At 35.6% G+C, this 15,076-nt stretch overlaps 1 pseudogene across 1 annotated transcript; it reads right to left on the bottom strand.

Annotated features, from left to right (window-relative positions):
* Nucleotides 1–1,486: 1,486 nt before the first annotated feature.
* On the bottom strand, nucleotides 1,487–11,790 carry LOC306876972 (sodium/potassium-transporting ATPase subunit alpha-1-like; annotated as a pseudogene). The gene is made up of 22 exons: nucleotides 11,682–11,790; nucleotides 9,781–9,906; nucleotides 9,636–9,695; nucleotides 9,336–9,539; nucleotides 9,132–9,245; nucleotides 8,894–9,028; nucleotides 8,662–8,779; nucleotides 6,982–7,250; nucleotides 6,591–6,899; nucleotides 5,517–5,651; nucleotides 5,133–5,368; nucleotides 4,910–5,078; nucleotides 4,693–4,829; nucleotides 4,452–4,602; nucleotides 3,478–3,641; nucleotides 3,240–3,394; nucleotides 3,014–3,137; nucleotides 2,594–2,739; nucleotides 2,032–2,162; nucleotides 1,839–1,940; nucleotides 1,675–1,766; nucleotides 1,487–1,515 (listed from the first exon to the last, which is right to left on the bottom strand). The product of its transcript is annotated as a sodium/potassium-transporting ATPase subunit alpha-1-like (transcript).
* Between the last annotated feature and the right edge of the window lie 3,286 nt (nucleotides 11,791–15,076).

Raw genomic sequence — 15,076 nt, 5'->3', positions numbered from 1 at the left:
TAGCCGTGGGTTTATAAAAACACTCAATAGGTTAACTATAGGCAAAGGTGTGGAACAAGAAGGTTGACAAGGGGATAAATGCAAGTAAAAAAAAAAAGACAATTAAACAAGGCAGAATTGACATGAATGAGAGTAATATTGACTGTGGACACATCTGTCAGGATCTGGATCAGGATCAGTTGGATTAGGGTCAGGTGTTGGGTTTGGCATAAACACGTGAGGAGTTTTAATTAAATAAAGAGAAATTGTGCCATATAGTGTCTCTCTCTCAGACACACACACGTTTGTTTTCGTGAATTGTGGGGACATTCCATAGGCGTAATGGTTTTTATACTGTACATAACCGCACAAACCGCCCTACACCTAAACCTACCCCTTACAGGAAACTTTGTGCATTTTTACTTTCTCAAAAAAACTCATTCTGTATGATTTATAAGCCTTTTGAAAATGGGGACATGGGGAAATGTCCTCATAAATCACCTTCTTCTTGTAATACTTATGTCATTATACAAATTTGGGTAACAATTTAGAATAAGTTTCCATTTATTAACATTAGTTAATGTATTAACTAACATGAACAAACAATTAGCAATGCATTTATTACACTATTTATTAATCTTGGTTAATGTTAATGAAAATACAGTTGTTGTTTAGTCATGTTAGTTCACAGTGCATTAACTAATGTTAACAAACACAACTTGTGAATTTAATAATGCATCAGTAAATGCTGAAATTAACATTAACTAAGATTAATAAATGCTGTAGAAGTATTGTTCATTCTTAGTTCATGTTTACTAATGTTGTTAACTAATGTTAATAAATGGAACCTTATTCTAAAGTGTTACCCAAATTTGTGTCCTCGTATGTCACAAAAACACGCGCACACACACACACTTTGAGTTTCCATGTTTTTTGGGGACATTCCATAAAATAATGCCTTTTAACCTGTACAAACTGCATTTACTAATCCCTAACCCTATCCCTACCGATCACACAAGGCTTTATGCATTTTTAGATTTTCAAAAAAGATTATTCTGTATTATTTAGAAACTTGTTTACTCATGGGGACCAACACAAATGTCCCCACAAGGACGAAATTTACTGGTATTACTATCTTTGTAGGGATTGTGTCCCCATAAAGTGTGAACATCCAGCCCCCCCTCCATTATCTTTTACACAGCTTCTGTCAAGTATATTCTCTGTGTTTCTTAAAACATTCAAATTTAGAAATACTAAGGATACATTTATAGTACAGATCAGCAACATCAAGTTATTGAATGAGACCACATTTTAGTCAAGTTGACCGTTATTTCAAGTTACACAATTCCCTTTTTTTCAAGTCTATCTTAAGCATGGCAGCAGGATTTTAGTACAACAATTATTCTATATAAAAATATTTAAAAATTTACAGGTTAAATTCAGAATGGCAAAACTACTGTAACGCCACAAAGATAACACACTGAATTAGTGCTAACACTATAGACGTCTAGTAGTACGTCTCTCTTTCCACCCAACCTGCAAAGGAAGAAAAAATAAAAGTTATTTTTACTTTTACAGTTGAAAAATAAAGAATGATGCACTCATACACTACTTAGACATACATTTCTATACTATTCATTTAAATCCTACAATACCGTACAATTGGTTAGAACAAGGTTGCAGTTTCCTGATTACCTCCGGGGTTCTGTCTAAGGATGAGCTTTCTGATTTCATCATAAATAAAGATGAGAAGGGAGTATGGGAAGGCACAGAACCACCAGGTGGGCCTGTAGATAGAGCACAGAATATTTACCAAAAAAAACTGCATATTTATTTTATACAAATCAATTTTAGCCTACTTGAGTGGGTACATTCTGAGAGCCACATCCATGCCAGGGCAATAAGACAAGAAAGCCGCCAGTGCTGTTTCCTCAAACAATCCAAAAATCTGCATTTTGTTCCTTGTAGGACAAAAATGTAGTAAACAGACAATGAATATAAGAAAATCTCCTCAAGAGCATGGCTTAAGCTCATTTGTTCTCCCAGACTCACTTCATTCCCTGCTGGAAGACAGAATTACGCCTGGTCTTGCAGATAATCAGATCGGCCCACTGCACGACCACAACGCTGGCGAAGAACGCTGTGTGGCACGTGAACTCCACAATCTTTCTCTGTTCGTATGTCTGAGAAAACGAAACATTGCTTTGGTACAATAATATCACTTATGAAGACTTCATTAAAATTAGGGTTTTGAAGCTTTTAGTAGATGCCTGTTAGCTTTGAGGCAAGTCTAAATGCTGAAGCACACCTAAATTAAATTTTAGCCGATATACACAAATTTCAGCTTTTTCATCATTGGAATAAATTACATTTTTAAATATAGTAAAATTGAAAACAGCTATTTTAAATTGTAATAAAATGTAAACAATATTACTGTTTTGTGTGCATTTTAAAAGGACTTTCTCTTTTGGGAAAATACAGTAATACTGTTGACTTATGTTGCTAAAAATAATTTTATCCAAAACTATGCTCTCAAGAATGAGAATGTCCCTCCACCTGACTAGCATGTAGCAAATTTATGGTTCACAGCTGTGACGTAATCCTTAATACCTACCCACTGTTGCCCATAACTGTCCTCCAGATCATTAATATGCTTGTAATCCCAATATACACAAATTCCTAGTAGTGTTGATGGTAAAAAGCCATTTTCAGCAAGAATGACAAAGTATGTGAAAAATCCAGCCAGAGCCTGAATCATACCTGCAGAACGAGACAAAATCTTCTATTTGAACTCTTTTAAATTGTGTCACATTTTGACAGGAGAAGCTTTTATATGATAGCATGTTAGTCAGAAAAAAACTTGAAATGTGATTCACATTCACATAATTTAGCACCTGATCGACAAACACTATTAAAAATGACAGTCGTCTTAGAATCTTCTGTGTTCTCCAGGAAATCTGGACAATTTTAGCATTTCTAGTGCCATGCTCAACCATTTAAGCTACTGGAACAAAGCAACTAAATGTCCACCTACCTATCTGTCCATATGCAATGCTAATAAGTATTTCATTCACCAGCTTGTCTGTTTTAGGGTTTCTGGGCTGTCTCTTCATGATATCACTCTCAGCAGCCTCGTATGCCAGAGAAATAACAGGGGCCTTGAAAACAAAACAAAATTATTAACTGTCATCTCTTGTAGAGATAAAATGTCAAATATGAAAGTGTGAAAAAGGAAATAAGCCAGTGTGTTGTGCACTGACCATGTCTGTTCCCAGGTCAATACACAGAATGGTAACAGTTCCTAGAGGCAAGGGGATGTTGGCGATAATGAAGAACAGGAAGGGTGTGATCTCAGGGATGTTACTGGTCAGGGTGTAAGCAATTGACTTCTTCAAGTTGTCAAAGATCAGACGGCCTAGAGTGGAGAGAAAACGCTAACAAAGGACCCCAAAACATATGAAATATGTTAAAAATGATATGAAAAAAGGTCTCCCGTACCTTCCTCTACTCCTGTGACAATTGAGGCAAAGTTGTCATCCAGGAGGATCATGTCAGCAGCCTGTTTGGACACATCTGAGCCAGCAATGCCCATAGCAACACCAATATCAGCCTTCTTCAGCGCTGGAGAATCATTCACACCATATTACAGCCACTATGGCTCCCTTTGGAACGGATTTTTTATTTTTTTTTGTAAACATTAAATTAAATATTGCAATTTCTAAATGCTCTCTAAACCGGAGGTTTTCCAAATGGGGACCAGAGGCTGCAAAGGGTCCTAGGTGGTCTGTGGAAAACTTTTATTTATACATTAAGCTAAATGAGAAAAAAAAAAAATTGTATATTAATGCATCGATTAAATATGTTTAATGCCCATTTAATTTTTTACAGAATTATTATTAATTTTTCATTCAGTTGTCTAAAGAATAATCACAAAACATGAAATGGTTAGAAATCCTAAAATAAATTCATTTTATTCAACAGCTTTTATTATTTAACAGCCTTTATAAAAGCTTTCATATATAAATGATATACAGTTTGTATACAAATAAATTGTTACATTTTGTTCAGGCGTATACACAATTTTTATTTTAAGTAAATGTTATTATTTTTAATTAATACAAATTTGCTTTGGCTTCAGTACATGAACAATATAAAACAAGTTAAACAATCATCTTAAATGCAGATAATTTCAACAATTTAAAATAACTTTTTTCTATTTTAAAATATTTTATGATTGCAAAGCTGAATTTTCAGCCACCGTTACAGCCATTACAGTCTTCAATGTCACATGATCCCTCAGAATTAAAGAAACATTTCTTATTTTTTTCAATGTTGGAAACAGTTGTGCTGCTTAATATTTTTGTGAAAACTGATCATTTTATTAAAGATTGAATAAAATTATAAATTTATTTCAAAAACTTCTGTAATGTGCATAAAAAATACTTGGATATATTCAGAAGTTGAATGATTACCTGTCGCTGACACCCCTCAACAATAATCAGTTTCTGCTGTGGTGATGTTCTGGCGAACACAATTTCTGTGTGGTACTTCAGAATGTCATCTAGCTGTTCAGCTGTGAGATCCTTCAGGTCTCCACCGTGAACCACACATGCCTTTGCATCTCTGAAAAGAGATATTTATTGACTTATTAGATTCATGTCAAGGAAATTTAGAGTGACGTTTTAGTAAAAGTATTTAGTAAAAGTACAATACCTGGGATTGACCTCATTGACAGGGATATTAAAGCGAGCAGCAATGTCTTCCACAGTCTCATTACCCTCAGAAATAATCCCAACACCCTTTGCTATGGCTTTGGCAGTGATTGGATGGTCACTGGTTACCATGATAACCTAATAGTTGAGAAATATGTGTAAACTATAATTACATAATCATTTCTGCACATTGTAAAGGAATTGCATCTCTGCTTTACCTTGATTCCTGCACTTCTGCATTTGCCCACAGCATCAGGTACAGCAGCACGTGGAGGGTCGATCATTGACATCAGACCCACAAAGCACAGATTCTCAGTAGGGAAATTTACATCCTCAGTATCAAACTGGAAGCCTTCTGGAAACTGTTCATCAGGGAGGTAGAAATGACTAAATCAAATGAAAAAACTGTTAATGACCAGTCCACAGTCTGCTCAGGTGAACTCACAACATTTATTTGAAGAAGCAGCTTTTTCTATTTTATCTAAAACTCTTTCTCCAAGCCCCCTGAGCTCCAGATAAGCATTCTGAAAGGCTTCTTTCAATTCATCATCCAAAGGTTGCTCCTTGCCTTGGATCAATATAGTAGCACAGCAGTCCAGGATTCTCTCTGGAGCTCCTTTCATCACCAGCAGGTGTTTAGACTCTGTGCCACCATTTGGGTTCTTGTGCACTGACAGCTACCAATGCAAGCATCAGATAATTTCAGATAATGTTGAGATGTATTTTATTATTAGTGTAAGGGCTGTCAAAGTAACACATTAATTTGTGCAATATTTTACATTCTTGGAAATCTACTAGTAAGTAGAGACCCAAGATCCCAAATACCTGATATTTGTTTGTCGAGTTGAAAGGGATTTCTGCCACTTTGGGGTAGTTGTCTCTTATTTCTTTCATTGATCCACAGCAAAGCTCAATGCATTTCAACAGAGCAGATTCAGACGCATCCCCAGCAACATCTCTCTAAATATTTAAACACACAAATGAGATATTTATTAGAAAATCTTACAAATGATATCCACAATGAAGATGTGACAGCATGTTTTTGCTTTTAAATTTCCATTAGAAGCATTCTTAGATGGTGCACTGACAAATTTATATATATATATATATATATATATATATATATATATATATATATACAGTATATATGTTTGTGTGTGTATTTATACAGATGTTTGTATTTATTCATGTGTATACATGTATTTATACATATTTTAGATGTATTTAACAAATGTTTGTGTTAGTAAGATTATTAATTTTTGAAAGAAGCCTCCTATGTTTACAAATGCTGCATACATTTGATCAACAATACAGCAAAAAAAACTTACATTGTGAAATATTACAACAAATTAAAAGCATTAATTTCTATTTTGATTTATTTTAAAATCTAATTTATTTCTGTGATGCAAAGCTGAATTTTCAGCAGCCAATTCTCCAGTCTCCAGTATCACATGATCCTTCAGGAATCATTCTAATATTATTTATAATAACATTGTCTGATTTAATGCTAAGGAAACATTTCATATTATTATCAATGTTGCAAACGTTTTGGGGGGATTCTTTGCTGAATGGAAAGTTCAAAACCATTTTCAAACATTTTCAAAGCAAGTTCAAAACAATTATTTTTATTATAAATCTTATGTAACATTTTAAATCTATTTGTCACCTCTGACTAAAGCAATTTAAGCATTGTATCCTTGCTGAACAAAATTTATTTCTTACAGAAAGAAATCAATACTTTATTTTACTTTTATTTTTTTACAAACATATAACACAAACTCCCCTGCTTTTTTTTAAAAAAAAGCAGACCTCCACCAAAAGTCATTGTATAACTTGAGCACTTACCTACAGTGTCACACCCTGTAAGTATAATTGCTGTACATCAAATCAAAAACTAACCTTTAGAATTGGCACATATGTCTGTTCTGCCAGGAAAACAGCCCTGTTGCAGCGCCCTGCAATACGAGCCAACGATGCCCAGGTGGCCGAGCTGTGGTCAAAGGAGGTCCCGCTCTGATTCTCTGTGGTGTCAGCCTCATGGATCTGGTTATCAAACCACATGTGGGCTACGGTCATGTGATTCTGTGTTAATGTGCCAGTTTTATCAGAACAGATGGTTGAGGTTGAACCCAGCGTTTCAACAGCCTCAAGGTTCTTAACCAAACAGTTTTTCTTAGCCATGCGTTTCGCTGTGAGGGTGAGACAAATCTAAAGAATGAGAAGCAGAGAGCAGGTTTCAAGCACATATTAGGGCCTAATCTTCAGACAAAGGAAGTTTAAACTAACTAACCGTGACTGTAGCAAGAAGACCTTCAGGCACGTTGGCCACAATGTTGCCAATAAGAAAGATAACAGCTTCCAACCAGGAGTAACCAAGAACGAGAGACAGAATAAAGAAAGAGACGCCCAGGAAGACAGCCACGCCTGTGATGATGTGGATGAAGTGCTCAATCTCAATGGAGATGGGGGTGCGCCCAACCTCTAGTCCAGATGCAAGTGTTGCGATTCGGCCCATGACTGTATGGTCTCCGGTGCTGATGACGATGCCACGTGCAGTACCTATGTGCAAATATTGCATGAGAAACATTTAAATGTAAATTACATTTAAATTTAATTTGACTGAAGTTATTGATCAATTATAATATTACAAACGATTTATATTTAAAACAGCTGTTGAACTGTGTATTATTGAGTGAGTGACTTGAGTGACATACATACTGCCAAGTATGGTGACCCATACTCGGAATTCGTGCTCTGCATTACATTTACATTTATTCATTTAGCTGACGCTTTTATCCAAAGCGACTTACAATTGCTATACATGTCAGAGGTCGCACGCCTCTGGAGCAACTAGGGAGTTAAGTGTCTTGCTCAGGGACACATTGGTGTCACACAGTGGATTCGAACCCGGGTCTCTCACACCAAAGGCATGTGTCTTATCCACTGCGCCATCACCACCCACATTTAACCCATCCAACGTGCACACACACAGCAGTGAACACACACACACACACACCGTGAACACACACCCGGAGCAGTGGGCAGCCATTTATGCTGCGGCGCCCGGGGAGCAGTTGGGGGTTCGGTGCCTTCGCCCGGGGAGCAGTTGGGGGTTCGGTGCCTTGCTCAAGGGCACCTCAGTCGTGGTATTGAGGGTGGAGAGAGCGCTGGACATTCACGCCCCCCACCTACAATCCCTGCTGGCCTGAGACTCGAACCCGCAACCTTTGGATTACGAGTCCGACTCTCTAACCATTAGGCCACGACTTCCCCTGTCAACGAATCCTAAAAAAACTGTTTCAGTTTCCACAACAAATATTAAGTAGCACAACTGTTTTCAATATTGATAAAAATAAATGTTTTTCGACCGCCAAAATATCATATTAGAATGATTTCTGAAGGATCATGAGTGTGGTACTGAAGACTGAAATAATGGCTGCTGAATATTCAGCTTTTTCTTCACAGGAATACATTACATTTTAAAATATAATAAATAAAATAGAAAACAGTTATTTTAAATTGTAAATGTCTTGCTGTATTTTCGATCAAATAAATGCAGCCTTGGTGAGCATAAGAGACTTATTTCAAAAACATAAAAAAAAAATCTGGTAATGTGATATTTTTGCTTTGACAACAAAAGTAGTTGCAATTAAATTAGAATTACTAACACAGCAGAATACATCACAGATGCTGAAAATGATTCAATGGAGCCACATTAAGTCTATCATTTGTTTAATTTCTGAACAAATCAGTGTTTTTTTAATGAATCGGTTAAGTCGATGACTCAATGATTCGCTCATAAAGACAAACATTTGTCGCCACCTAACGGCATTATGAGTAATATTAAAAGTAAAAATGTAAATATAAAAATAAAATGAGATTAATTTAATTATAATGTAATCTTGAGAATTATGAGAATATAAGTGAAACACTTTACTGAAAATCTGTAGTGAATGAGAATATAAAATACCTTCTACACAGTTGGTGGACAAGAAAGCAATATTCCTGGTCTCTAGAGGATTATCATTTGAGAAATCCGGGGACCGTGTCTGAGGCTCTGATTCTCCAGTCAGAGAGGAGTTATCCACCTTAAAACACACAATTTAAAAGCTATTTTTACATAATGTCACTGCCACAGAAAGGAAATGTGATGTTCACACTACACTGATCAGCTCAGATAATAAATAGCGGCTCATAATAACCTTACAGCCATGTGAGGCTATGATTCTCAGCTCAGCAGGGATCCTGTCACCACCTTTTACCTCCACCAGATCACCAACCACCGCATCTTCAGCATTGATATGTTTCTTCTCCCCATCACGGACAACCAATGCTTTCTAGAAAGGAAAAAACGTTTATAATCTGAACAAAACAAAAAAACATTTAAGCTTATAGATTAGTTTATTAGACAAATTGAATGGCAAAAAAATAATAATCTACCTGGGGAACCAAATTCTTGAAAGAGTCCATAATTTTTGAGCTCTTAGCCTCTTGATAGTATGAGAAACATCCAGTGATGATCACCACAGCTGATAGCACAACTCCCAAATACAGCTGCATTGCACAAAGCAATAAACAAGACTAGATATAAAACATCTAAGAAGCAGAACACACATTTACATATTTTTCAGCATTCCCTCTCACATTGTCATTAGCTGGCTCATCTTCCATTGCCGCCTGAATGCCATACACAAGAAAGCAGAGAACGGCACCAGTCCACAACAGCATGGAGAAACCTCCAAACATCTGCCTACAGAACTTCACCCACTCTGGGGTGGTTGGAGGTGGAGTGAGGGCATTAGGTCCATCACGGGCCAGAATCTCTGCTGCACAAGCGCTTGTGAGACCCTGATGAAGTCAAAGAGAGGACTATGTTAATTATTGATCACTAGAGATTTATTAAGAGTCATTTTATAAAAGAGACTCTTTACTTCATGAGCTTACTCTGCTCAAGTCTGTACCATATTTACGGTGGAGCTCTTCCAATGTCAGTTTGTGATCATCCTGAAATAGATTTTGTACAGAATGCTTCAGTCTTGGAAAACTTATCAGAGTATACTTTATTGAACAAAGCTAAGTAAAGTCTCACCAAATCCACTTCCTTTTTCAGCTCATCCATATCTTTTTCCTTCTTCTTGTTCTTGTTCTTGTTCTTGTTCTTTTTCTTTCCTCCTTGCTCTGACGTTGCCGCCAGCTCATATTGGTCCCGTCCATCCTGAAATAGATGTTTGAAACATCAAATAACATCTCTGTCAAATAACAAAGCTGTGACAATTGAGTCATTTTGTGGAAAAAGTTGTTGTTTCAAACCCATATGACTTTTTCTTCTACAGAACATAAAACAAGAAATTATAAAGACTATGCTGCTCACTTTTTCTCATACAATTACTAAGTTTTCAAGCTTCTAAAAAAACTATATAGCCTATGTTGTCCATGTGGTTTGTGCACTACACTTTTCAAGTTATCACTTTTATGATACCTTAAAGTCTGTAAAGTTCCTCTTTTTTAAAAAGAAAGAAAGCTGTATAAAATGCAACATATGCATTAAATGTTTTTTTTCCCATGTTTCCAGTCACTTATTACCTCATGTGGTGAAGATGAGGGCAAGCCCAACTATCTAATTACCAAAACATATTCAAATTACTGCCAACCTCCTGAGTTGTTAAGGGTCTTTGATGTATTTCCAAGGGATCAGCTTTCTCTTGACACAATCTGCTACATGGAACAAACAAGAATAATAATGTTCTGTGGCAAAGGGCCAGTCTCAACTATAGGGACATGGAAGCAACCAAGTCATCTTGGCCTCTATCCAGTGAAAAAAAAAAAAATAAGCAGAAGCAACAAAGACTTTTCCCTCAGAACATTTAATTTTCCAAAGAGAACACGAGTAGGCAGAGGTGGGAGTATTATTTATCTCAGAATTTCTATGAGGGTCACACATCCGCAAACTTGCAACACTCCCACACAAACACTAGAGTTCATGTTTTATTCAACTGTCCAGTCAACCTGAGTTCAGTGCAATTGTTGCCTCAGGCAAACATGTTATGCCACCTTTGTGGCGACACAGGAGTGTGACAGAGCAACTGTTTATGAGAATGAAAAATGGATTTGAGGATGTTTTTTTCCAAATTACATCTACTTTCATTGTACTACCTCAAACAAATTCACAGCAGTTGTAAACAGTCCAGGTTAACACAGTTGTTTGGTTTTACAGTGAAAGAACCTTTGAGTCTACATTGTGAAAATAGCTGCAGTACATTAGGAGGCAAAAAGTAACTGCATGTTGACATCTTTCCTCCATTCTTATTGCAAAGGATTCGGAAAGTTTTGTGGTAATTCAGGTGAACTGACCTAGATAAAGCACACCATGTTCTTAAGGGGAGGAGAGAAAACTCCACTCTGAAACAACAACCTGTGGCTCTAGAACTAGCGTTAGAAAGTAAGGACTATGAGCAACAATAAAGTAAAAACAAGTGTAATAAAGTAGAACGTTATTAGCAAAACAGTATAAGCACAATTATAAATCCTGATTCCACACTAAGTATGCAAATAAGGCCGTAAATAGTGATGAATAGTAATGAATACTGTAGTGCACAGGTCATACTACAGCCCACTACACTCCCATTTCTCAGTCAAACTGAATATAAAGTGCAATCATAGAATAAGAAACAATAAACTAATCCATATGCCCAACAACATGATTACACAAAATTGAATACATAGCCTATATACATTTAAATGAAATTTATATAACTGATACATTTTAGATATAATATATTATGTAGATATTAAGTTTATTAATATTTTCGTTTATGTTATACAAAATACTAATGTGGTAACGTCTAGTTATTTAGTTCACAGCTGGTATTTTTCACCAGCGATTTTCACACTCTTTATCTTTCTCAAAATCGTCATAACTAAGCGCATCTCCATTAATATTAATATGCTTCAAATTAAACAAGCCTAGTTATTGAAACATATTTGACTTACCCCAACTCCCATTTTCGCTTTTGGACGGCGGCTGTGCTACTTTACGTTCACTTTCAAAGGCTTTTTCAGAGGATCAGATCATCAGCGGCTGCTGAAGCTCAATTTATATGAGTCTCAATCACACGTTTGTGTAGAAACTGAACAACCAATAGGAAGAGAGCAAGCGCTTTGTGTAGCCTGTGTGTGCACAAGAAAAGTGTCAATCTCCTGAGACTGAGCGTTCTTTTTGCCTATGCACTTATATTACTCTTAATAATTAACAATGTGGCAAAATTCACAGCAATAGTTTGCTTAGTATAAGATACACAATATAGTCTATATAAGAAACTGTGTATTTCATCTTTTTTATATTACTGTATAGCCATATATCTATACAGTGCCAGTTAAAAGTTTGAAATAATTCATCTTTATTTTTGAAAGAAATATCTTCTGCTTACAAAGGCTGCATTTATTTGATCAAAAATATAGTAAACACAGTAGCATTGTGAAGTATTATTACGATTTTAAGGAATTGTTGAATTAAAATATTAGCTGAATGTCTAAAACATTGGCTGAATGTCACTTCACTTTTTCACTTTAATGAATAGCCTATTAACAAATCTGGAAAAATCTGATAAAAAATAAAATAAAACAATAATAAAAACAAAAATACTGTGATGAACAAATATTACAGAAAAAACAAAAGCAAAACCACAAACACATGGAAAAAATGAATCATTAATTTTAAAAAAGAGTGAAGAAAATCAAATATATTTTTTCATCATCTTTTGCTTTTTCCTCCCTTGCATGTTTTACACTGCTTATGAGGAAACCATGACAATGTGGGAAACCAAGAACAGCCCCAGGAAACCTCAAGTGGCTAAAAGATAATACAATCCAGTTGTTGAGCTTTAATGTGGAGCCAAAGAGGGGTTGCTGCGTAGTCTCGACTTGTCCTATAACATTATATTATGCAATATCAGAATTGTTAGCTTATGTCTAAATACTATAGCATTTTAAAGCCGTTGCTCTGTAAATCTAAACGCTTAACATGGGGTCTTAGAACCTATTATGCAAGAGCTTTGGCGGTAATCTGTGTATATAGCTAAGCCGAGCTTTTCTGACACCAAACATTCTTAAACGCCTGATGAGAAATATTAGTCACACACAAGAGAAAGAGCTGCGGATGGTGTGAAGCCAGGCCATTTCAATGGGTTTTCCAATTTCCAATATGATACATTGCTTTTATTTTGTGTGTAAGCCTGTGATTACAAATGGTTATATTACAGTAAATTTCATTGTTGGTGTTTTATCTGTTTATGCCATAAGGACACAGATGCTACCTTAGACAAATACATTGTAATTCTCCCCTTTCAATCCCTTTGATCTGATACAAATCCATTAAAGGTATTTCTCTCGGTGGACCATATCAAAGACCCACTCTGTTTTCTCTTGATCTCCGTCCAGATTGCATTCACCCTCTCCGCATTTCAGATGTCCATAGAAGTCCAAATATAGACCACATGCACCGTTTTAAACAGCTCAGGTACTCTTTCTTATAATGGATCCTATTGTAAATAAACACAAACGTGTCACACTATAGAAGAGGCTTCAGATAACACCAGCTATACCTGCACTGAGATACAATGGCCACGGTTCTGTCGGGTGATGGACAAGCCATTTCTTGTTTCCAAGAAGAGCACCGGTGCTGCTGGGTATTCTGTCTGAGATCGTATGACCTCACTTTACTGATGCCTGTTTGTAATGAAGTATCGAAACCTGTCAGACAATGAGAAAATGAATTATTGGGGATATGACCTGAGCCATGACAGCAAACAGAATGATACTTCATATTAACATGGCATATCAAACAGCAGGTTTGACATAACACATCTTTAGATCAGATGCTTGTTTGTGCATATAGTGGAACAGCTATTGGTTTTGCATTTAATATACAATGGGAAATAGACAAAGTTGCATCGAAGGTATAAATATGTTTAATGGCTGGATACAAAATGAATTTCATTGCTCATAGGTTCATTGTGAAAATATCCTGTTAAATTTACTGTAGATAACCAGCAGTTGTAGTTGCCAATAAATAAATGAAAATACACTGTAAGAAATAAACAAATATGGTGACAATGTTTTAGGTATTGCAGGATACATGTATATTTTACAACTGTAAATTATATAGTAATTTATGCTTTTCGGTAAAACAACAATATTTTACATTATGAGATGTTACATTTAATTTAGAATTTTATGATGACAGAATATACATTTTTGGGTAAATTACACCTTATTATTAACTATTAAGTACAGTATTAACTTTAGATGTTTGACCACTTAAGACTGTCGTTGACACAGTTGCTACACAATTATTACAATTGCTCTCATAATTTGGTCTTGGAAGAATCTGATTAGAAATTATGTATATGGAAAGCTCAGACTTTTTAATTCAGACTTTGACATATTGGCATCTAAAATTCATGAAAAGAGTTCTTCTGCTCAAAAATAAGACATAAACAAAAAAGTCTCTTTGTCTCTTTCAACATTGGCTGGGTTTCCCAAAGCACTAACTTTACTGTCATTATCATACTCTGTCCTTACTCCCTTAGTTTCTGTCTGTCTTTGCGTATTTGTAATTGTCAGTCTATATCTGTATCAATGGGAGACACTTCATCTTCACGTCAGTCCCGGTGTCACGCCAGCCCTTCTCTATCCTTTCCTCTGCCCACAACCAAACTGCATGCGTTTCTCTCTATCAGTGCACCTGTCACAGCTGTCTGTCTGTCTCTCAGACTGTGCCACTCAATCTTGTCTTGATGCTGAACATCTTCGATCAAAGCCCTCTGATGTTAGCTCTGTCTCCAGCTCTGAAAAATGCAATAGATGCGGAAGTATCTCAAACACTGAATGTAACAGATGGTCCACATTTTTCACATGAAATTAATAGTTCCCGCAAAACTGAGAATTCTGTCTGATTTATTTACTCGTACATCTTTCCAAACCCCTTTGCTTTTTTCCCCCAAAGAAATCTCAAGATTCAAGAATATTCACATAGATATTTTTCATATAATGACAGATTATTGCAACCACAAGCTGTCAAGCTTTAAAAAGTCATATATGTGTAGTAGGAATCACTAATGGATTACTTACAGTATGTAATACTTTTACTGTGCTTTTAATAGTATTGTAATATGTCTCACTTTTTTATTAAAAGCAGTCCATGTGAATAGCGCACTATATTTCAAATCCTCTCCATATGACAAAAACTTTGGATATATTATTTAATTTACTTCTAATTAAACTTATAAACATACATATCCACTCATATATTTTTGCCCAATATGTTAAATATAAACATATTAATGTTTAATGTCCAAAAAAAAAAAAAAAAAAAAGTATTTACCCAT

Source organism: Barbus barbus (assembly GCF_936440315.1).
Source record: "Barbus barbus genome assembly, chromosome: 11".
Classification (NCBI taxonomy): domain Eukaryota; kingdom Metazoa; phylum Chordata; class Actinopteri; order Cypriniformes; family Cyprinidae; genus Barbus; species Barbus barbus.
This window is presented reverse-complemented; position numbering and strand designations above follow the sequence as displayed.